This window comes from Podarcis liolepis, assembly GCF_965112155.1.
Source record: "Podarcis liolepis genome assembly, chromosome: 10".
Classification (NCBI taxonomy): Eukaryota; Metazoa; Chordata; class Lepidosauria; order Squamata; family Lacertidae; genus Podarcis; species Podarcis liolepis.
Window position 1 is genome coordinate 61,296,775 of NC_139562.1, and position 23,782 is coordinate 61,320,556.

General features: G+C 43.0%; 1 long non-coding RNA gene across 2 annotated transcripts in view; it reads left to right on the forward strand.

The window, feature by feature from the left end:
- LOC310687985 overlaps window positions 1-23,782 on the forward strand; it is a 36,923-nt gene that overhangs the window by 10,416 nt on the left and 2,725 nt on the right. For both annotated transcript variants that reach the window (XR_014516711.1, XR_014516712.1), the window contains one exon: window positions 20,577-20,648. This is a non-coding gene — a long non-coding RNA (uncharacterized lncRNA). The remainder of the gene's footprint in view (window positions 1-20,576; window positions 20,649-23,782) is intronic.

Consider the following 23,782-nt stretch of genomic DNA (forward strand, 5'->3'; position numbering starts at 1 on the left):
GTGAGGGTGTTTCTCTATCTCGATGGCTTCCATGATTATTCTCTTGTGGTGATGTTCCATGTTAAAGAGCAATTTGGAATCTGCAAAATTAATTTCGTGTCCTGTTTCTTTCATGTGTTGGAAAAGAGAGGAAGATTTTTCTTCTTTTTTGACGGCAGTCTTGTGTTCTGCGATACGTGCATTTATTCGTCTGTTTGTTTGTCCAATGTACGTGGCTGGGCAGACTTTGCAGGGTATTTCATAGACCCCTTGGTTTTCCAACTGGATTTTATCTTTGGGGTTTCTGAGGATATTGGCTATTTTTTGGTTGGTGCAAAAGGCTGTTTTGATATTGTGTTTATGGAGGATTTTGCTAATTTTATCTGTAGTGCCCTTGATATAAGGGAGGAGGGCCATGCCATTGTTTTCTTCCGTGTCTTGGTTTTTGGGGGGTGTTTCTTTTTGGATTAGCTTCTTAACCCTGTTTTGCTGGTATCCATTGGCGATTAACATGATTGTTAATCGCCAATGGATACCAGCAAAACAGGGTTAAGAAGCTAATCCAAAAAGAAACACCCCCCAAAAACCAAGACACGGAAGAAAACAATGGCATGGCCCTCCTTCCTTATATCAAGGGCACTACAGATAAAATTAGCAAAATCCTCCATAAACACAATATCAAAACAGCCTTTTGCACCAACCAAAAAATAGCCAATATCCTCAGAAACCCCAAAGATAAAATCCAGTTGGAAAACCAAGGGGTCTATGAAATACCCTGCAAAGTCTGCCCAGCCACGTACATTGGACAAACAAACAGACGAATAAATGCACGTATCGCAGAACACAAGAATGCCGTCAAAAAAGAAGAAAAATCTTCCTCTCTTTTCCAACACATGAAAGAAACAGGACACGAAATTAATTTTGCAGATTCCAAATTGCTCTTTAACATGGAACATCACCACAAGAGAATAATCATGGAAGCCATCGAGATAGAGAAACACCCTCACAACATGAACAAGCGTGACGACACATCCCGCCTGCCAGACATCTGGAAATTAGCCCTCCCCACAAAAACCGACACCAGATCCAGAGGCACACAGAACGCCACCACCAATCAACCACACCAGACCCAAACCCAGACCCTCTCCACAGATAAATTACAGACACCATCCAGTAACCAAACCATGGTGGCAACTCCGGATGCTGCACCCCCCTGCAATCCCTACACAGATCTGGCTGGCACAGGGCACAAAACCACAGCTCGCCCCTATACACGAAGCCAAGCCAAAGCACAACTAAGTGCAGTACAGCCATCTTCCCAGAAAAACTCTTCACAAATTCAAGAGGTCAAGACACGAAGGCTTTAGCAACTAATCCACACCTAATGACCCACCTAAGTGGTACTCAGAATATCACTCAAGAAATCACTCAAGATATCCCTCAAGTAATTAAGGAACAAAAGAAGAAAAGAACACTAGCCTGGGAACTTCCCCTCTGCCCAGAACTTTTGAGGCAATACACCACACCCCTCTACAGTATTTATAGGAACTCAAACACTGAGATCCCGCTCTGTTCCAGTAACAAGAAGCCGAAAGCACCAGCCTGAAGATGACGAGTGAGACCTCGTCGAAACGTCGCCTAGACACCCCAACTTTTACACGGGAAGACACCCGAGGACACCAAAACCTGCATATATATAGATATATATATATTTAAAAATGCATTCGTCAAATGAAGAATGATATAATAAATAATCATGAATAATAATTTGGGAACTCCAAATGTGTCAACCATCCATGAATTTGGTCCTTCTGGTGTATACCACTTCAAATAAAATGGAGATAATTCCTTTAGGAGTTTAGCATCCTCACAATATCATTATTATGCCTGACTTTAACTTTCTGTATGTGTACAGATTTCTGTTGCGGTTCATTTCAAAGCTTTCATGCTAATGATCTGTCTGATTTATTCCCCAGCTCAAAGTATCTTTGCTTCACAAATGGCATTTTTGAAAAATAAATTCTAATCCCAATTGCTCACTAACTATTCGAGAAGAAAGTTGCTTGTGTTCCTGTTCCGGAAGTCTAATTGAAATAATAAATAGTTCTGTTGTTGTTTCTGTGTTTCTTTTTCTTTCTTCTTCTTTTTTAAAAAAACCTCTCTCCCTTAACCTCCTAGCCAGGAAATATAAGACAGTAGATGTCCTCTTATAAGAGCTTTATAAGTATCACAAATTGCTGATGAGGAAGAAAAAAATGTGCAATTAAAAAACCCAAAACAAATTTGTGTTTCTCAGTCTATGAAGCTCAGTATACTTCTCTGCTTTCACAATTAAATTAGCAAGCCTTCTCTCACTGACTAAGAGTCTTCTATCTTTAGTAAAAGCTCTGTTCAAACAACCTGATTTATACACAGTAAACGACACCCTAGGTGCTGGGGCTAGAGGAAAAAATTCACTGGCTACAGCCATATCTCCATCCCTATAAACTTCCCTGAGCTGGAGCTCCCTCACACATGCTAGAACCCTCATTTTCCATTATTGTGATTCTATCAAAATGCTGCATTGAAACATATTGAAATCTGGGTGTACACAATGCAGATTAACAGAATACAATTCTGGATAAAAATGTGCAAAGTTTATGCGGACTTGAAAGAGTCATCCATCACCACGTCAAGATTAAGAAATACCACCCTGCCCCCTTTTGGAGATCAACTGGTCCTCTTCTGTTTTAACACTAAGACCAGGGTCTGCTCTGGAGGGATTGGAGATCTTGGAGGGCAATGCTTTCTGTCAGATGCCCCACTTGTGGGCTGAAGAGGCCCAGTGCCCCTGCCCATCACCAACTGAGGTTCACTAGATGCAGTTCACACTGTAGAGGGACCACTTAACTTGGATATCCTCAGTTCTTCATCAACAAGCAGGTGAGCTGGTTGATCAATGAATATATGCTCAGCGCCTGCACCAAAGCTTTCCATCTGTAATCAAGTTGCATGTCGAGGTCCCCAAGCCACCCCTCAAAATAATTCACAATTCACACATTTTTTGTTTAAGGTTTTTGGCATAATTTTGGCCACAACTTTATTAAAATACATAATCTGTGAGTGGTTGCTTAGGCGTTGGTTAAGACTATCTGTCCCTCCGCCTGGGACAGAACTGACTTCCAAACTCCCTTGGAAGCCAGTGAAGGGAAAACAATATCGAGCTGGGTCCCAGGCCCTCACCGCTCACCCAACCTGCTCCCTAGGGCTTGCCGGCCCTGGTCCCATTGCAGGGATTGGACAAAATCGTGGCAAGCCCCTGGATTCCTTTAACAGAATTCCCTTCCACACCACCATTGGACGGGCAGGCCCAGCCTATCCTTACCCCTCCTTCACCAATTTTTATAACCAATGCCTAACCGCAACCTTACAAGTTGTGACGAATTGCTAAGTAGTAGGCAAAAACCAAATGGCACCAGCCAATCAGCCAAATGGACAAAATTCCTACTAGGTCCCTGCCCCAACGGCAGATGACCACATGACAGGCATAACAAGGTAAACCGGAACTCAGGGTGGGTGGGCGGGTGATCCGATGCACTCAGCGAAAGAGAAAGCAAAAGCTGAGTGCCCCAATATTTAAAGCCTTTGGTCCCACCCACCACATTGCAACATGCAATTTGCCCCAGCATCCCGGCCATCCAATCATTGCCCCAGGCCAGCTCACTTACCTGCCTGGCAACAGAGGGTTGGCTTGGCAGACCCCACCTCATTTCAAGGAGAACACGCTTTGTGGCCAGTTTCCCTCTAACACACATCTCTGGGTATTTATTTGATGTCTGCATACCCCACCATGGACTCACCGTTCCTGAGCCCACAAAACCTTCTCCCTGAGCCTGTTTTACACGGTTGAAGCTAGATGCAAGGCAAAGGGAAAGCTCAGTCAAAGGTTTGCTTTAGCTTATTAACCAGCAGCTTTTATGTGCTGCAACTTGAGATTCGTTGTACATAAACTGCAATGCCGCACTCAAGAGGACATGCACACACAAAGTTGATTGAATGATTGATGGATTCTGGGTCACGTAAGTAGGGCAAGATGAGTCTGGGGATTTGGGGAAGTGTGTAATACTTTATGTTCCTGTCAAGAAACTCCAAAGCTTGAAAGTTGAAAGGCGTGGGCAGAAAGGCAGTGGAACAACAATGGAAAGCTACAGGATGTACTCATCCTCAGTGAGGGAAATTAAGCATTTAATGTTTTGTTTAATGAACTTAGGTGCATTGTTTCATTTTGTTTTAAGTAAGAGTAAAAAAAAACAAAAAACATTCTCACTTTTACTCAGATTTGGAAACCATTATCTCATTCCACAACAACCTCTAAATGAAATTTGTTAAGTTTATTGTACTGGTCATGGCAATTTAATAAACTCTATAGAAAAGTACAGGGACACGGGTGGCGCTATGGGTTAAACCACAGAGCCTAGGACTTGCTGATCAGAAGGTCAGCGGTTCGAATCCCCATGACGGGGTGAGTTCCCATTGCTCGGTCCCTGCTCCTGCCAACCTAGCAGTTCGAAAGCATGTCAAAGTACAAGTAGATAAATAGGTACCGCTCCGGTGGGAAGGTAAACGGTGTTTCTGTGCGCTGCTCTGGTTCGCCAGAAGCGGCTTATTCATGCTGGCCACATGATCCGGAAGCTGTAAGCCGGCTCCCTCAGCCAATAAAGCGAGATGAGCGCCACAACCCCAGAGTCAGTCACGACTGGACCTAATAGTCAGGGGTCCCTTTACCTTTTTTAGAAAAGTACTCATCCGTTCCTCTATTTATTCTTTTTATCTTTATCATTCAGAATTTGTAAACCATTTAATGGTAAATGCCTCTATGTTGCTGACATCAAATATGAAATATGTATTAAAACTATCAATAGGAAGAAGAAAAACTACCTTACTGCCAAAGAATCAGAGTCCCAGGACAACTCATGAAGTTCACTAACTCCATGACTGAATGAGAACTGAAACACAGTTCTGTCCCATCCCAGCACTTAAGTTGCTATTTTGTAGAGTTGTAAGGAAAAAGGCAATCTGATCCTAGGGAAACTAGGCAGAATGACAGAACAACTCCTTCAACATTTCCTTCTTCTCCTTCTCTCTCCCTTTTCTTTGTTTGCTTTTTGGAGAGGAAACTCTCTTTAAAGCTCTCTCTGTTCTGATTTCTTTTAAAGTCAAGCACCAGCACTATGATTTGGGTTAGAAATCAAACAGGCAGCCAGTGATGTCAAAATGGAGGAAATGGGCTGTGCAAGTCAAAATCTTGGCAGCTGCATTCTGGTCTTATTTAAGTACTGGGGATAGTGGTCCATCGACCTGAACTTAGCCACCCCCACCTTCTAACCAGCCTGGATGGTGGCTCTGGCTGTCACCTTGCTCATCCTTATGCTCTGCATTTATAGAACTCAGTGGAGAGAACATTATGTGGATAAAACTAAGGTTAGATGGCACTGCATGCAATGGGTTCTTTCTGAGCTTGTCGCTGTTTTTTGGCTCCTCCTACAATTGACCTCCCTGCCTTCTGCCAATGGACAGCAGCTACTACTGAATTTAAACTTCTGAAATAACCAGATTACTAGGCGGTATCTTTTTTTGTATGGGGGGGGGGACTTGAGAAATGTTAAATTATGGCCCGCCAAAAATTAGCTCCTCACGGCAGAGGAGTTGTAGTTGTTTTGAAAGCATTTGTGTGCAATTATTGCCAGTGTTTTCTACCTGAGCAGCAAAGCAGAAAATCCTGTCACTTGTTAATAAATGTGAATCGTGATAGAGAGCCTTGGAACAAAAAGGTCAAAAGCCTACCCTTCATTTGTGATCCCATACTTTGGAATGTTTATTGCTCTTAAACTCAGACGGTGTACAAGCGGAACTGCTCATTTGCAAAGGAAAATACGAAACAATACAATGCACCTGTGTGAATGGGTGAAGCTACGTGAACCAGAACTGAAAGCAGGGTGAAAACAGAGCACTGTGGGTCTGGAGGCTTTGAGGTAATATTTTTAACATTGGAACGGATGAAGTACCCCATGTAACAAAAGTGCAATGGGATGAAATAATCTGTAGGAGTTGAAATGTTCAGGTGCTCAAGGGTTATAAGAAAATACATTTCCCCCATTCCCATGTCCAGCAGTGTTGCTAATGTTGATGCTTCACCTTTCTCTCCATTTAGCATTCACAAATTCATATTCCAATACATATGCTGTCCGCAGTTTACATTACACTGGTACCTCGGTGTCAGGGAACTGACATCAGAGACACGGGAGAAGGAGAGGGTCTCTGATTCTGCAGGCGAAGGTCCCAGCACCAGGGGGAGACTCAGCTTGGGAGAAGGGGAAGGAAATAAGTTTAACACCAGGGATCCAGGAGAGCAACGGGACGAGGAGGTGGAGGGGCTCCAGGACTCTTCTCTGGAAGTCAGTGAGGAGAGCCCAGGCACCCTGCTACCCACGCCCACCCTACGCAGGAGACTCCCGCGCAGTGAGAGGCGGAGACGATTGGGCGTCAAACAGCTCTTATGTTGGCAGCAGTTTAAGAAACGCCCACAGACAGATTCTACGAGTGACTGAGGGCAGCCACGCGGAGATGGGCTGTGCAGTCCGGAGGGTTAACCAGGCAACCTAACGCCCAAACGGGGCAGGATTACACACGAGTAACTCCCAACCACTACACTCGGTTTACGAACTTAATCTGTTCCGGAAGTCCTTTCTTAAACAGAAATCGTTCTTAAACCAAGGTGTGCTTTCCCTAAAGAGGCCTCCTGCTGCCGGTGCCCTTCCACCATTCGGATTCCGTTCTTAGACCGAGTTAAAGTTCACAAACCGGGACACTACTTCCAGTTTTGCAGCGTTCGTAAACCGAATCACTGTTCTTAAACCGAGGTACCACTGTATACTGAAGGGCAGATGTCCAATGGAAGACCGAAGGAGCCTCAGAAAACTCAAGAAGTATCAAGAATGTAAGTTGAAGTGAAGCAAACTCTTGTTTAAAAGGTAAAAGGACCCCTGACCATTAGGTCCAGTCGCGGACGACTCTGGGGTTGCGGTGTTTATCTCACTTTACTGGCCGATGGAGCTGGCGTACAGCTTCCGGGTCATGTGGCCAGCATGACTAAGCCTCTTCTGACAAAACCAGAGCAGCGCACAGAAATGCCATTTACCTTCCCGCCGGAGTGTTACCTATTTATCTACTTGCACTTCGTGCTTTCGAACTGCTAGGTTGGCAGGAGCAGTGACTGAGCAATGGGAGCTCACCCCATCGCGGGGATTCAAACTGCCAACCTTCTGATCGGCAAGCCCTAGGCTCTGTGGTTTAACCCATAGCACCACCTACACAGCATGGGTATGAGGAGTGTCTGAAAGACATCAAGTGTTAAGAAGAGATAAATGGTCTTCACAGGTTTCGTTAAGGCTTTGCCAATGATCCACTGTGAGTGTTTTCTCTTGGGATAATTTGCAACATGGGTTTGATCTATCAATTGCTCTTCGTTGGGAATGGAAATGTAGAGGCCTCTGGGGCTTTTTCTCAGTTCAGGAACTCCACAGCTAGGGGAAAGGGAAGGAATCTAATTCATTTCACATTTAATAGCAAATCTATCAAATCTGCAGTTTATGAAACAACATGAGAACTTAAACACAGGCATCTTTGGAAAATGCACTTATCTGAATTTTGTGATGCAGTTCTCCAACCAAACTATCTGTCTATATTTCAGGGAATTGTGCCTGAAAATAAGATATGGGTGAAAATAACAAAGAAAAGGGCAGTATATCAGGGGAAATTGCTTGCAAAAATGTGTACATTAGTCAGAACTACATTAAAAATGTGTTCGTGGGGAGAAATCCACAGTAAAATGCTGATGAATTTCTTGAGCTTTTTTTTTAAAAAAAATAAAAAATAAAAATATGATGCAGAAATGTGGAGAACCAAATTTAAGATTGGAAAAATGAGAAACGGAGAGAACCAAAATTGACAGATCCTCCCAGCTGTGTCCAAGCCCTCACCAGCTAGGTCTCTTCCACCCACTGGCAGAGGAACGGGAGTGCAGAAGGAGCAGACTGCCCCCAGCACCACTATTCCATTAGGGTGCCATCACGGCGCCCCCCCAACATGCGCCACACACCTCCCCCATGCATGCCAAGCGCCATGCCCCCGCAGACGGTGCACCACATGGGTGGTGTCCCACGCCCCTGGGATGCATGCCACGCCCCTGTGTGTGGCACACCACGCCCCCACGATGCGCACCACGCCCCCGGGGCATGCACCACACCACTGGGGGTGCCAGCCATGCCCCCGCCTGCTCTCTGCCTCTGGTAGCAGAGCATGCCGCTTCACCACCAGTCCACCCCTGGAACAGTTAGGGAGCCTTCATAGTCTCACATGACCCCCCTCCGAGGTTTATTTGGACCTGGCTCTTACACACGTGCAAAAACATTTATAAGGTCGTTGGTTTCTTTGCCTTGCTCAGATGCAAAGAAGGACAGGGTTCTTGCAGCTTTCACAGTTCTGTTATTGCTGCAGAGAATATAATGGGATGAAGCTTTTCATGGGGTATACAGTAGCCCTATATCATATGGATGGGTTAATATGACGGACTGATTCTAATAACATAATTTGATCAACTTTGTCACCCAACATTCCCATAAAATGAAGTTCCAGGAATCTTGGGTGCCGAATCTTCAGCAAGCAGCAAGAACACATAAATATCTCCATGGCATGAATTCCATTGTTTTAAGACTCTGATTCACCTTTCCACTCTGTCAATAAAGCCCTGATTTGTTTAAAAGTTGTCGAAAGCATCTTAATTACTTGCTCATCCGTTTATCACTGTAAGACACTGAGATCCAGCGCCGAGGGCCTTCTGGCGGTTCCCTCATTGCGAAAAGTGAGGTTACAGGGAACCAGACAGAGGGCCTTCTCGGTAGTGGCACCTGCCCTGTGGAACACTCTCCCTTCAGATGTGAAGGAAATAAGCAACTATCCTATCTTTAAAAGACATCTGAAGGCAGCCCTGTTCAGGGAAGTTTTAAATATTTCATGCTGTACTGTTTTTAACATTTGATTGGGAGCCATTTGATTGGGCGGGGTATTAATAATAATTATTATTATTATTATTATTATTATTATTATTATTATTATTATTTAAGTCTGGGTCTATGAAGCTTACAGCTCAGGAGGAGGCTTGGATTCGTAGCCTTTAACCCTAAGCAAAGGAAATATCACACTTCCCATAAGTGGAAGGAGAAATGAAATGGACAAAGGGAATTGAGAGTGGGCGAAATGATACCGAGAAAAGTGAATTGTGTGAGAAGGCAAGATGCTGCTGGTATGTATGTATTTTGTTATGGAAATACAATGAAACATTGTGCATATTTATGGTAAATCAGTTCTCGGAATTGATTCTAGTCCTGCTTAATGATAGTAACCACACAGTTGCATTCTAAGTGTTCAAGGTAAAAAAGAAAAAAAAGGAGATGTCATTTCAAGTGCCTATTTATTACACATTCATTGTTCGCAGTAAATAGCATCTGTGGTTATGATATCAATCTTATCATAAACGCCGGTAATTTGTAGGCAGGCGGAATAGCTCAAACTGTGTTTCGGCAGCTGCGGTGGGGAAGAAAGGGGACAAAACACCATCCCGGTGCATTAAAATTGCATCAAGCCTCTCTTCCATTCATGTTTTACACTTTCCCCCCATTCATTTCTTCGTGGGTTTCTTGTTGATTTTACTGCTGTTGTTCACACGGACGACGTGGAGAAATGATTCATTACATGAGAGAATGCGGCCATCTGTTTACTTGAAGCAGGAGCACAGTGCACAGGTTTTGGATTAGTTCCAGAACCGGACTCAACATAAAAAAGAACGAGATAGTCTCTTGGTGTAGGCAGTTGTTTGTTGTAAACATAGTTTTAAGTGTTCTAATTATTACTGTCAGTTAATCTTTTTTCCTGTCTGTGGATTGTCTCAGGCACTGGCATCTAGGCTTTGCTGCATCCCACATGAAATCTGGACTTAGTCATGGCATATGTTAAGGGGCCTCTTCCTTCATGAAGCAAAAACTGAGGAGATGAGGGCTGGCCTAGCTAAGACTGTGTTAGCCCCTCGATTCCAAAATTGCTCCCTTCACTCCCTTGCCAACCCATATATTGTGGAGCTCTTATTTTCCCCTGCTTCAGAGTTTATTACTGAAAGGAGTATCTCTCCTGGTTTCAGAATGGTAAATGCTCAGAACTTTAGTCAGAAATGTCATACTGATTCATAATATAAACAGTGGTTTTCATTGCCGGGTAATAAATATGAGCTATAAAAACCTAAATGAGAGTAACAGCGCCATAAATTATCAGTATGTTATGTTATAAATGTGGAATAGTCTTTGAAGGGTTTTTTATTGCTGAGACACAGCGTATACACTAAAAAAAAAGGGCCTTTTGTTAACAGTACTATAAAATAGCAGCGGAAAGGAATGTAAGCCCAAAGAAAACTTTCTAGACAGAAATAAGCATGACCCCCTTTCTCACAGCCTCATTGTACTGTGCTTATGGGGTAGAGAGTGTACTGAGGCAAATTTTTACGTTAAAAATTCTGAAAATGTTATTTTGCAGGTTGGACTTTGAAAGAGGACAATATTGTGTGTGCGCGCGCACACACAATTATCTGAATATTCTCCAACATCTGTAACGTGGCTTCCATTTTTCCTCTGCAGTGCCATGGGGAAAAGTTATGTTTGCTGTTGCTATTAGTTTGCAGCAAAACCACCCCCACTGAAGGAAAAATACTTAAAAGTATTGATGCCACCACTGCTGATTATTATGAGCTTCTCACAACAAACTGTTGGGATTTTTTCAAATATTCTTCAAGGGAATATTTTTTTCAAGGGGAAAAAAAGAAGTATCCCCCCTTTGATAAAATAGGGACAGCTTTCTTCTACTTTCTTAGTGTGGACAGAAATCTCTTTGAAATGCTCAGGAAAAGGGTTGATTATAAGTTTCCCAGATAATTAACATTCAAATAAAATATAAAGGGCTTTCCTCACTGAGAAAACTATTATAACCGGAAAGAACAGGTCTTGGGTTTATTCTGATGCTTATGGTGAGTCTCTCTAAGAAGGCGAATTTGAGCTATTCTTTCTCTTGGTACTGAAACTACCCATGTGATATCGCAATGTGCTTTTCAAATTAGTTTGGAGCTGTTTGACTAGCTCAAGCAAAAGTTGGATGTATGGAACTAATTGCATGGATCTTTGGACTGAGGCATTAAAATAGCATTAGCTGCCATAAGCTTCACTGGCAGGAAAATACTACTTTTTAAAATTATTATTATTATTATTATTAATAGTAGTAGTAGTAGTAGTAGTAGTAGCAGCAGCAGCATTTTATTTGTCTTGCCATTTTATCACATTTTAAGTTCTTTTACAGGCTTAACAATAGAGAATTGTTAGTATACTTTCTGAAATATACTTTTGATGATGTTTCGAACTTCTTGGACATAAGTGAGGTTGGGTTAGAGTATGGCTTTGCCACCTTTCTGATGGGTTAATTATTCGGCATGGCATGCACTTGTTCCTCATTTCTTCCCCTCCCCCTATTTTGAATTAAATTTGCAATAGCTTTCTATTAATCCAAAATATACAAAGTCAGTTACAAATCCTTTTGCTGGATATAAGGAAAATAAAACAGAATATAAAAGTTACAGATCTTGAGAGGATATGGTATTGATAACAAGTTTCACCAGTACAAGAAAGCAGGATAGTCAGGTTAAAGCATTTAAGTAATTCTGATTGCTAACGCCCTCTTGATCTCTGTCCCTGTGATCTGGAAATGCATCCATGGCCCAAAATGACAGTGCAGTTTCTCTTCTCTGGGTCCAGGTGGCATTTGAGCCAAGGCTCCAAGAAAATACTGCTGTTGATGACCTATTGAAAAGCTCTCTGTAGCTATGATTTTTATTTATTTGGTGATGATGAATCAGAGGAATGTGGGAAGTTGCCATATACTGAGACAACGCATTGTCCCATTGTGTTCAGTGTTGTTCTGGAAGGTTTATCACCTGATCAAATTACATCAAGAGACAAAGCTGTTGTGGGGTTGCCATGGCACATTCTGCAACTTGGCAACCAACCCATGGGTCACATTTTAACTTTGATCTACGCACTGACTCATAGCTTATAGACTAGGCACATGAGATGATTTTATAGCATCACAGAGTTGGAAGGGATTTTTTGGCACTTCCTGCAACTTGGCGGGCTGCATCGAACCCATGGGTCATGGGTTAACCTTGGGCTACATACTGACTCATAGCTTGTAGACTAGGCATAGTGGATGATGATCTTATAGAATCATAGAGTTGGAAGGGAACCTGATGATCATCTAATCCAGGCATAGGCAAACTTGACCCTCCAGATGTTTTGGGATTACAACTCCCATCATCCCTAGCTAACAGGACCAGTGATCAGGGATGATGGGAGTTGTAGTCCCAAAACATCTGGAGAACCAAGTTTGGCTATGCCTGATCTAATCCAACCTCCTGCAATGCAGGAATATGCAGCTGTCAATAATAATAATAATAATAATAATAATAATAATAATAATAATAAATTATTTATAACCTGCCCATCTGACTGGGATTCCTAGCCACTCTGGGTGGCTTCCAACAAAATATTAAAATGCAGTAATGCATCAAACATTAAAAGATTCCATAACAGGGCTGCCTTTAGATGTCTTCTAAAAGGCTGGTAGTTGTTGTTCTCTTTGACATCTGGTGGGAGGGTGTCCCACAGGGTGGGTGCCACTACCGAGAAGGCCCTCTGCCTGGTTCCCTGTAATGTAGCTTCTTGCAGTAAGGGAACCGCCAGCAGGCCCTCAGTGCTGGACCTCAGTGTCTGGGTAGAATGATGGGGGTGGAGATGCTCCTTCAGATATACTGGACTGAGGCCGTTTAGGGCTTTAAAGGTCAGAACCAACACTTTGAATTGTACTCGGAAATGTACTGGGAGCCAATGTAGGTATTTCAAGACAGGTGTTATGTGGTCTCGGCGGCCGCTCCCAGTCACCAGTCTAGCTGCAGCATTCTGGATTAGTTGTAGTTTCTGGGTCACCTTCAAAGGTAGCCCCACATAAAGCACATTGCAGTAGTCCAAGCGGGAGATAACCATAGCATGCACCACTCTGGCGAGACAGTCCACAGGCAGATAGGGTCTCAGCCTGTGTACCAGATGGAGCTGGTAGACAGCTGCCCTGGACACAGAATTGACCTGCGCCTCCATGGACAGCTGCGAGCCCAAAATGACTCCCAGGCTGCGTACCTGGTCCTTCAGGGGCACAGTTACCCCATTCAGGACCAGGAGGACCGCTTCCTGTCCCCCCAAAACAGTACTTCTGTCATATCCTTATGAGAATTGAACCTGAAACCTTGGTGTTATCTAACCAACTGAGCTCTTTTGTGCCAATTGCTGTTGAGGGTCTCCAGAAGAGGTCCCTGAGATGCAAAGGAATGCACCTGGAACCTTTGCACACAAAGAATGTGAGCCATATAACATTCTCCAGAGGGAAGCTGCTGTACCCATGACATCTCACTGCAGGACATCTAGAAACCCAAGGAAGAATGTTGAGAAGTTACCTGAGCGTGAATGATAACTAATTTGTGGCTGAGGGGGGAAAGAACCTTGGCTAATATTTACAAGGCAGCTGCTTGGCACTTCTGGAATATCTCTCAAGCCGTTTAAAGGTACGATAAGGCAGCCTTAGCCAATGCTGTGCTTGGCAGGGCAGTACTGGAAGCAATCTGTATTACTCCTCTCCTTTTCTCTCTTTGGCACAGTTTTGATTTTATATGCATTTTCCCCCCATTTCCACACTTTGTTAAACAAAGTCATACTTGGATGGGCATTTTGGTTTTGATTTACATGTCAAATGGTGCTGATTCTGAGAGCCGGCAATTATAATTTAAACACAGGCAAACAATAACACACGTCTAAATGTGTCACCTTTGAATGGCTTCTGAAAGATGCTTAGCACCCATTCAAACTCTCAGAAACTAGCAAAAGCCCCCTAGAGTCAGTTTAATAATTTCAGAAGGTAAGAAGAGGGTCAAATATGATGTCTGCTCTCTCACATGGAAAGTTATCACATCAACAGAGTGTTTGGGGTCAGTGAGTATTGAAACCTGCAGTTTCAAGTGGAACAGACCTAGGAAGACTGTAATGTGTGTGAATGAATCCAAGGTTCTTCTGAGAAGAAGAAAAAGAGTTTGGATTTGATATCCCGCTTTATCACTACCCTAAGGAGTCTCGAAGCAGCTAACATTCTCCTTTCCCTTCCTCCCCCGCAACGAACACTCTGTGAGGTAAGCGAGGCTGAGAGACTTCAGAGAAGTGTGCCTAGCCCAAGGTCACCCAGCAGCTGCATGTGGAGGAGCGGGGAAGTGAACCCGGTTCACCAGATTACGAGTCCACCACTCTTAACCACTACACCACACTGGCTCTCTGGAAGAGTCTTGTGGATGGCTGGGACAACCATGAATGTAGATATCCGTGACACCCCTTAAGGCCACCAAACACTGCCCCAAAACTAATTAATGAGCTACCATCACTTGATGTTGCTGGTTGTGGTTCGGTATCCTCTATCAAAACAAAAACGAACAGTGGACCCCAAGATGTGTGGTCAAAGCCATCCACTTGAATTTAATAAAGAACTCTGCAGTTATTTGGTTATAAACTATGCAGAAAAAAGTCTTTAAAAGTGAATTCCACTAAGGAAATCAGAAACTTATAGACATTTGAAATATGAGGAAAGGACAAAATAATCCTAAGGCATTGCTAAGGTTGGTTTTGGTTTTTTGGTTTTTGCCTGGGTTTTTGATTTGAGAAAGGACACACCCATTTTTTTGAGTTCCAGAGAAAACAAAATTTAAATTCCTAAGCGATCTTTTAAAAAGTCCTAATGGCTCTGAGCAGTGGCATAGCATAGGTTGCCAGTGCCTGGGGTGGGGGCTCATGTGTGCCAGGTGAGGGGGGGCTGATAGCTCAGCTCTCACCGCCGACACCGCTGGAGAGAGCTTATCCCCACTGGAGAAAATCAGGACTGTGCTAAGCCTCCTGGTTTACGACACCCCCCCCCCAATTGTGCTCCCAGGGCAATAGCCCCCTGGCACCCACAATGCTATGCTCCTGGCTCTGAGCTCTCTCAGGAAGTAGTACGATATAATTTCCTTTTCAAAGATAGGAAACTAAGCCAACAGAACTTACTCTTTCACTCACTCAGACCTTACTATCCAATCAAATGCAAATAATGTGTTACCCAATCCATGTGAGCACTGAAAAGCAGGGTCAATGGGAATAGGAGATTGCCCTCCAATCTGTGAACAGGCAAATTGATGTCACCACTTTCTTTGTTACTACCCCTCGTATATGTGACTCGGGGCATTTCCTACCTAAACCACATGTACAAGCTGGCCCAAGAGAAAGCTTCTGGTCACAAGGAGAGAAATGTGAGTTTTTTGTGACCTTTCGAGAAATGGGAGATTTTCACAGATGGTTCCAAACCTAGTACAGTGGTACCTCGGGTTACGAACTTAATTTGTTCTGAAGGTCCGTTCTTAACCCAAAACCGTTCTTAACCTGAGGTGCGCTTTCGTTAATGGGGCCTCCCACTTCTGCTGCGCCACCAGTGCACGATTTCCCTTCTCATCTTGGGGCAAAGTTCTCAACCCAAGGTACTACTTCCGGGATAGTAGAGTTTGTAACCCGAAGTGTTTGTAACCCGAAGCGTTTGTAACTAGAGGTACCACTATAATTAGCTATGGTGAATTCTCATCTGCAGACCCCCTACCCTTCAGGAAATTAGGCAAAGAACACAACCCCAAAGACAACTCTATCTACTGCACCTTGTAATGTGGACTTGAAACACTGCAAAGAAGTTTGTTTCAATTCCCCAGCTCTTTTAAAACTATATTCTTGAATCAGGCACAGTAAATTATGAAAAGCCCAGTGTTGCATTACTTTGCAGAACTTGCATAATGAACTGCTGAGTTGCATATGATGGGAGGCCGATAGCTGCTTTCTGAACCTGCTGAAGAGTTCAAATATAGTCTAGGGTAGGCTGACAAAGGCATGGATGATAACTGCAAGATCTGAAGCTGTGCAAAACTGCTGCCCAGTTCTCGCAAGAAAGGGATGATGAACTGTGTTTGCATGTCTGGAGGCTTTCAAAACTGCTGCTGCTTCCGCCTTTTCCTGAGATCCATGACAGGATATTATCTGCATCCTTCGCTGTGTGTAGGTAGTCAGAAAGCAGAAATTTATGAGGGGAATGCTTCATTCTGGAGACATCTCTGTTTTTTTCCTGAGGACATTTGGGTCATTATTAATAAAGATCTATTAGACACATTGATTGCCACTGTCTGCTTTTGGCAGCTAGTTAGATGCTCCTCCTTTCCCTCATAAATAGTGTTGCTTCGGGCCTCTGGTATGAATAAGCAACGGGCACATTATTTAGGAGTTGGCTTTGTTAAGCTGTGTCATATCTTATTAAAAGCAAGTCCCAACAAATGAATGCTGAAGCCTCGGCACTGCCAATGACTCAATGGCTAGTGCCAATCACCGTCAAAGCAACCTATGGGTCCTCAGCACATCTTTCCTCATCAGAGAACAGCTTGATTGCTAGTCTTATGAGAGCCACTTACTTCCCCTCCCCCTTTCCACTCCAGCTACAATACGAAACCCCATAGGTATCTGCTACACCACAAATGAATGATGGATTAATTCCCCTGCAGTAGAAATATCTTACAAAAAACGGGTTCCCCAGGCTTATATTGAACTTTCAGGCTACCAGTCTTGCTTTGTAGGGATTTGCTGGAAAGTCTTCGCCATGGCATGATAAGGTATGGAGTGCTGAAGGAAAGCCTAATTAGATTTGACATTTTAATTGGAGAATGATAAATGTCCTTCACCAAACTTTCTTGAAACTGTTCACAGGTGACTGATTATGGAGTAGCATTCATCCACTGTAGCCTCTAGGTATCCTGTGGAAATCTTCTTAGCTACAAGTTAGAGAACATAAAACTTTTTTCATCTACTTTTTACATCAGTATAGAAGGCACAATTTTGTCCGCACTATCGTTGCTACTTAACATGATGATTAAAGTAGATTTGTTCTCCACCATACAAGGTCTTGTTATATCTTCCTTATCTTATAAGACCCACAGAGAAATCCTGTGCACAGGGTGTAGCAATTTGTTCTCCCAGCCACCTAATGCATTGCCAAGCGCAAAGGAGATTTGAACTATGATTCTCACATCAAAAGCGAACACTTTGCTTATCCTAATGCATTACACTGAAGTCTGTACCACAGGGTGATTTTTCATACTTCATCAGACTTGGAACTGAAAGGAACACATAGTGGCTAAAGGTCTATGGGGCACAGGGAGCTTGTACAGTGGTACCTTGGTTCTCAAACTTAATCTGTTCCGGAAGTCCATTCCAAAACCAAAGCGTTCCAAAACCAAGGCACTCTTTCCCATAGAAAGTAATGCAAAACAGGTTAATGTTGCTTCGGACTTTGGAAAAACCAACCCCTAAAACAGCAATTTAACATGAATTTTACTCTCTAACGAGACCATTGACCCATAAAATGAAAGCAATAATCAATGTACTGTACTATAAAATAAAGAAGACAGTATTGTAGATGATAAAATTTGAAATTAATTGATAGTCATTGTTTGGATGGGGTTTTTATCCATTTCCGCAGTCACACAATCAATCAATCAATCAATCAATAGCTGAACTGGGTTCCATAGTGTCACATTTCAGAAGTCAAACAGATTTCTGGAACAGATAAAGTTTGGTGCTCTTTTTTTTGCTATTTATTTTGCGTTTTTGTTTTTGAGGCTTTTTCGGTTAATTTGTTTTGTTTTGTCTTGAGCAGACAAGAGCATTGTGGGGTCCAACAGTCAAGAAGGTGGTTTCTGCACGAGCTGTAAAGGAATGTGAGAGATTTGGTCAAATCCAGCACATTGGCCTGTTGTTGTCATTTAGTCGTTTAGTCGTGTCCAACTCTTCGTGACCCCAGGGACCAGAGCATGCCAGGCACTCCTGTCTTCCACTGCCTCCCACAGTTTGGTCAAACTCATACTGGTAGCTTCGAGAACACTGTCCAACCATCTCATCCTCTGTCGTCCCCTTCTCCTTGTGCCCTCCATCTTTCCCAACATCAGGGTCTTTTCCAGGGAGTCTTCTCTTCTCATGAGGTGCCTCAGCTTTAGGATCCGTCCTTCCAGTGAGCATTTAGGGCTGATTTCCTTCAGAATGGATAGGTTGGATCTTCTTGCAGTCCATGGGACTCTCAAGAGTCTCCTCCAGCACCATAATTCAAAAGCATCAATTCTTCGGCGATCAGCCTTCTTTATGGTCCAGCTCTCACTTCCATACATCACTACTGGGAAAACCATAGCTTTAACTATACGGACCTTTGTTGGCAAGGTGATGTCGCTGCTTTTTAAGATGCTGTCTAGGTTTGTCATTGCTTTTCTCCCAAGAATCAGGCGTCTCATATCAGGAGGGTGCTGTCATGGCTCCAACCCACCACACTTGGAATACCATCTTAGCACGAGGGGGCCTTGCCCCATCCATTAGCCAGAAAAGCAATAGCCACAGGGAGTTTGCTTTACTCCTCCCTGCCAGAAAGTACCTGTATTGGAACATATTCTGGAAGATCTTAGTATTTTAAGGTTAGGAATGATGCAAAGCAATTTCCCTTTTAATGCCCAAGCACAGTTATAGTACCCTAGGCTTGTAGACTGAAAAACTAGTAGTAGCATTGTCAGAAAATCTGTAGGCTATGGGGACAACCCCCTCCAATTCTGTTAAAGAGTGTTTTAACTGAGCAAAAGAAAAAAAGAATCCGATTGAGGCTGACAATAGCAATTATCCTGTTTATCAGTGAAGTGTGAAACATGCCCATATTCAGAGGCCTTTGGTGTGAACTACAGTATACATACCAATGCTTTAGATATTCGGAAACATCACCAGTTGTTAGCCAGCTAAACTGCTTGATTTAAATTTTCAACAGATAACACCCACTTCAGTTTATATATAAATTATGATACTCACAAAACCAGCTGACGTAGCCAAAGACACACATTTATTTATTTTAAAGCATCTTTCAAGTGAAATCATGTTCTCCTCCAGAAACAAAATTGTAAAATATGTGAATGCTATGTTTTATTCATTACTTTCTCGTAATCCCCTTATCAACGGCCTAAAATAATGAGAAAGCAGATCTATGAAATACAATAGACCAGTCTTAACCGAAGTAAAGATATTATGTCGCCATTGCTAAACATTGCTAAAATGACAAATCATCTGCTATCTCCAGGATGGATTGCCGCTTTTTCTACAGGGTGTATTGTGCCGAAATGCCCCTTAGTCATTTGCTATTTTTATCTTCTGTTCTCCACTCAGTGTTTTCTAAAGAAAACAAAACAGGCTTAACCTTCATAATCTAACATTCTAACAGGAAAAAAAGAGAAAACTGTTAACACATACTACCTTTTCTAGCAGCACAGAAGAAATGGGGAGAACACCTTTCTAGTTTTTGGTTAATTGGCTTCCTCTTCAGGTTGGCAATTGATCAACACTGCATACTCTTCATCATGTTTACTCAGAAGTAAGTCCCACTGAGTTCATTAAAGTTTACACCCAGGCAAGCAATGCAGCCTGAATCTCCAGAAGGAAGCTGTCTCTTCAGAGAGGTCCTAGCAATAAATTATTATTAACTATAAATTATCATCATCATCATCACCACCATCACCATCATCTAATTATAATTATACAATTTATATATATGTTGTTGTTTAGTCATTTAGTCATGTCCAACTCTTCATGACTCCATGGACCAGAGCACACCAGGCACTTCTGTCTTCCACTGCCTCCCGCAGTTTGGTCAAACTCATGCTGGTAGCTTCGCGAACACTATCCAACCATCTCGTCCTCTTCTGTCGTCCCCTTCTCCTTGTGCCCTCCATCTTTCCCAACATCAGGGTCTTTTCCAGGGAGTCTTCTCTTCTCATGAGGTGGCCAAAGTACTGGAGCCTCAGCTTCAGGATCTGTCCTTCCAGTGAGCACTCAGGGCTGATTTCCTTCAGAATGGATACATTTGATCTTCTTGCAGTCCATGGGACTCTCAAGAGTCTCCTCCAGCACCATAATTCAAAAGCATCAATTCTTTGGCGATCAGCCTTCTTTATAGTCCAGCTTTCACTTCCATACATCACTACTGGGAAAACCATAGCTTTTACTATACGGACCTTTGTTGGCAAGGTGATGTCTCTACTTTTTAAGATGCTGTCTAAGTTATATATATATAATTATATACACCCCACTCATCTGGCTGGGTTTCCCCAACCACTCTGGGTAGATGGAGTCCAGTTTCATCACACCCTGAAAGGGTCTTGAGATGACTGATCACCAATTAGGAACTGCACAATATATGTGTACAATTATATTGCAATTTATTTACTCATTGTCAACTGAAAAGGAAGCCTTCTTATGATATTTTTAAAGACATGATTTTATTTTTTTCTACAGCAGAAAAAGAGAAACATGGCTTCTCAAGGTGGAGCCTTTTTGGACGAGAGGTTGCCTCTATCAAGCCACATGGTAAGAGTTACAGCCTTCCCCCCCACACCCACCCATCACCAGATGCAGCCCCCGAAATGTTCCCCACTGAAGAACTTGATCTTCAGACTGAAAATGGGTCCCCAGTCTTGAATCTCTAATCCAATGCAGGTAATCAAGAAACATCAGTTTAGCAAAAGACCAATTAAGATGGCACGCATGCGATTGTACATAATCGGGATTACCGTCTGGTTAGGATCCCATTTTGGTTGAGCTAACTGGTGTTTCCATGTGAGGGCATACAACCACTTTCATTTGTGCAACCCTGAAAGCTTCAAATAGGGCTGCCAATGACACCAGCATATGTTTCTCCACCTCACAGCAGCAATGGTTCATACTGCCAATGCTGGAACAAGGTCTCAGCTAGGAAAGCATTGTGCCAGTACCCCATGGAACTCAACAAGTGTTGGTCCTAACCTTTAAAGCCTTTAAAGCCCTAAATGCCATCTCCACCCCTATTGTTCAGCCCAGACACTGAAGTCCACTTGCAAGTTTCTCACCGCAAGAAGTGAAGTTGCAGGGAACCAGGCAGAGAGTCTTCTTGGTAGTGGCACCCACCCTGTGGAACACCCTCCCATCATATATCAAGAAGATAAAGAACTACACAACTTTTAGAAGACATCTGAAGCCAGCCCTGTATCAGGAAGCTTTTAATGTTTGATGTTTTATTATGTTTTAATATTCTGGAAGTCACCCAGAGTGGCTGGGGAAAACCAGCAAGATGGGTGGAGTATTATTATTACTATTACTATTACTATTACTATTACTATTACTATTATTACTATTACTATTAAGCAACCACACTGGGCCAAAGGGGATGTGTGTGGAATCAGTTTTATAAAGAGAAATCTGCAGTTTGCTGCAGTCTACTTCTTCTGCTTGTGTTCATTCCCATAATCTTAAAAAAAACACAACACAACACATCTTCCCAAATTTCAATTTCATTGCATTATTTATGGTAGAATAATGAATGCAGTGCAGTTAAACTCCTACCTACGGGAGGTTTGTTTTTTGTTTTTAATACACAAACACTTTATCTTTGTGTTTTTCAAAAACCATCGGGTTAAGGGTGTGTAAGTGAACATAAAAATTGTTTGTCAGCATTCAGCGAATGCTATGATATTAATCTCACTTTAATGTGGTAGTGTAAATCGACCCTAACAAGCTGATCCAGCTGTTAAATACAAATTGGCATATAAATGCTTACTCAGAAACTATAAGACTTTTTATTATTTTGACTAATGACTACTAATTTGGGGTACTTGTCCTCTTGACCTTCATGTTATATATCAACATGCCAGTTCTGGTCCAATGTTTTTTTCAATATTCATACCAGTGACTCTGGTGTATATTAAGCTTATAAAGATCACCAGCCTCACACGGTGTTCTTGTTCCATGCATGGAAGGTCCACTGTGTGCTTGAAACAGCCCTTGGTATACTCACAATACCCTGTGGAGTTGTGGGTACAGTGCCAATCTAACCATCAGTGTCCCACCTTGGCTGGGGGAGCATGGCCTGGTGATGGGGTGAATGGGGAAAAATTCAAGGGCCGAACAGAAACTCTTGGGGCACATATTTGACCCTAGGCCTGAGATTCCTCACCCTGAGCCACCCTGAGCCAAGACCTTTGGAATTGTACCCAGGAATGATTCGAAGGTGGATTCAGATGAGACAATGTGATGAATTCGCTGTAAACCCAGACACAATCATTGAGCACCTGGTAAGTTTCCAAATGTTTTTCAAAGTTAAGGCTTGGCCAAATTGCCCACCTCATTTCCCCCAAAGTATTATCCTCCTGGGAAAACAGGAGCTAACCCCCCCTCCCGCTAGTTTCTTGAAGGATGGGGAAAATATCTCAGAAATGTTCTGTTAAGTTGTGGGCGAATATATCAGACAACACAGCGATTCTTCCAAAGCAGTTCTTTATTTGTAAGCTGGAACAGAACTGAACTGAGGAGCTCAGTCAGCCTGCTTATATAGAGCTCCACTAGAATGCAACAGTAACCATTTTCTGTAACTAGCCAATCACTGAATGTCACTTTCGATCCTTCATTTGCATACAAACTATCCAATCACTGAACGTCACTTTCAATCCTTCATTTGCATAACTATCTACAGTATCCCCCTGCTGGCCCAGGGTGAGAACTTCAGTACATAACATGTTCATGAGCTTAGGCTGCCGTTTACCATCCTGAATGTGACTAGGAAGTGTGGCTGCAGGAAGCAGTGGTGAAAACCACATTCCATTTCCCAAAATGCCTTGGGGTTGGTTTCATGTGAGGTGAGGTGAGGTGGTGTGGTGTCATGCCCTGGCCTTCCATGAAGCTGTGGAGATAGTCTTGTATCACTGTAAGTAGTTTGGGGCTGTTCCTCCTTTTTAAGACAAGGGGTGGAGAATGGAAAGCCCCTGGCCACCTCATAAGGCTAAGTAAAGCAAGGAGCAACATCTTCCAGGAAATGTTCAGATAATTTCTTCCCAACTGCCCTCCATTCTTTTTTTCAGGAGGGTTTCATTTTGCCCCTACTTGCTCAACAAATGGATAAAAGATCCCCTCTCAAAATGATCAGCAGATGCCTCCAGTACTCTAACCTTAATGTGATCATGACAAGCATGAACTAGGGAAGATCTGCCTTTTTCCGGAAGAGTGGTAGCAGGAGCAGGTCCGCAGCAGTGCAAAAGCACTGTTTGCTAAGGAGCCGTCTCCCCTGAAAAAGATATAATGGACAGTGAGAATTGGATCCATACATAGGAAAGATATATGGATAGGTACATTGACCCATGAATCTGTTCTGAACACAAGAGAGGTGTGATGCATGCAGTAACCAAGGAGGAGAAGGAGAAGGAGAAGGAGAAGGAGAAGGAGAAGGAGAAGGAGAAGGAGAAGGAGAAGGAGAAGGAGAAGGAGAAGGAGAAGGAGAAGGAGAAGGAGAAGGAGAAGGAGGAGAAGGAGAAGGAGAAGGAGAAGGAGAAGGAGGAGGAGGAGGAGGAGGAGGAGGAGGAAGAAGAAGAAGAAGAAGAAGAAGAAGAAGAAGAAGAAGAAGAAGAAGAAGAAGAAGGTGGTAAAGGACCCCTGGACAGTTAAGTCCAGTTGAATTCAACTATGGGGTGCAGTGC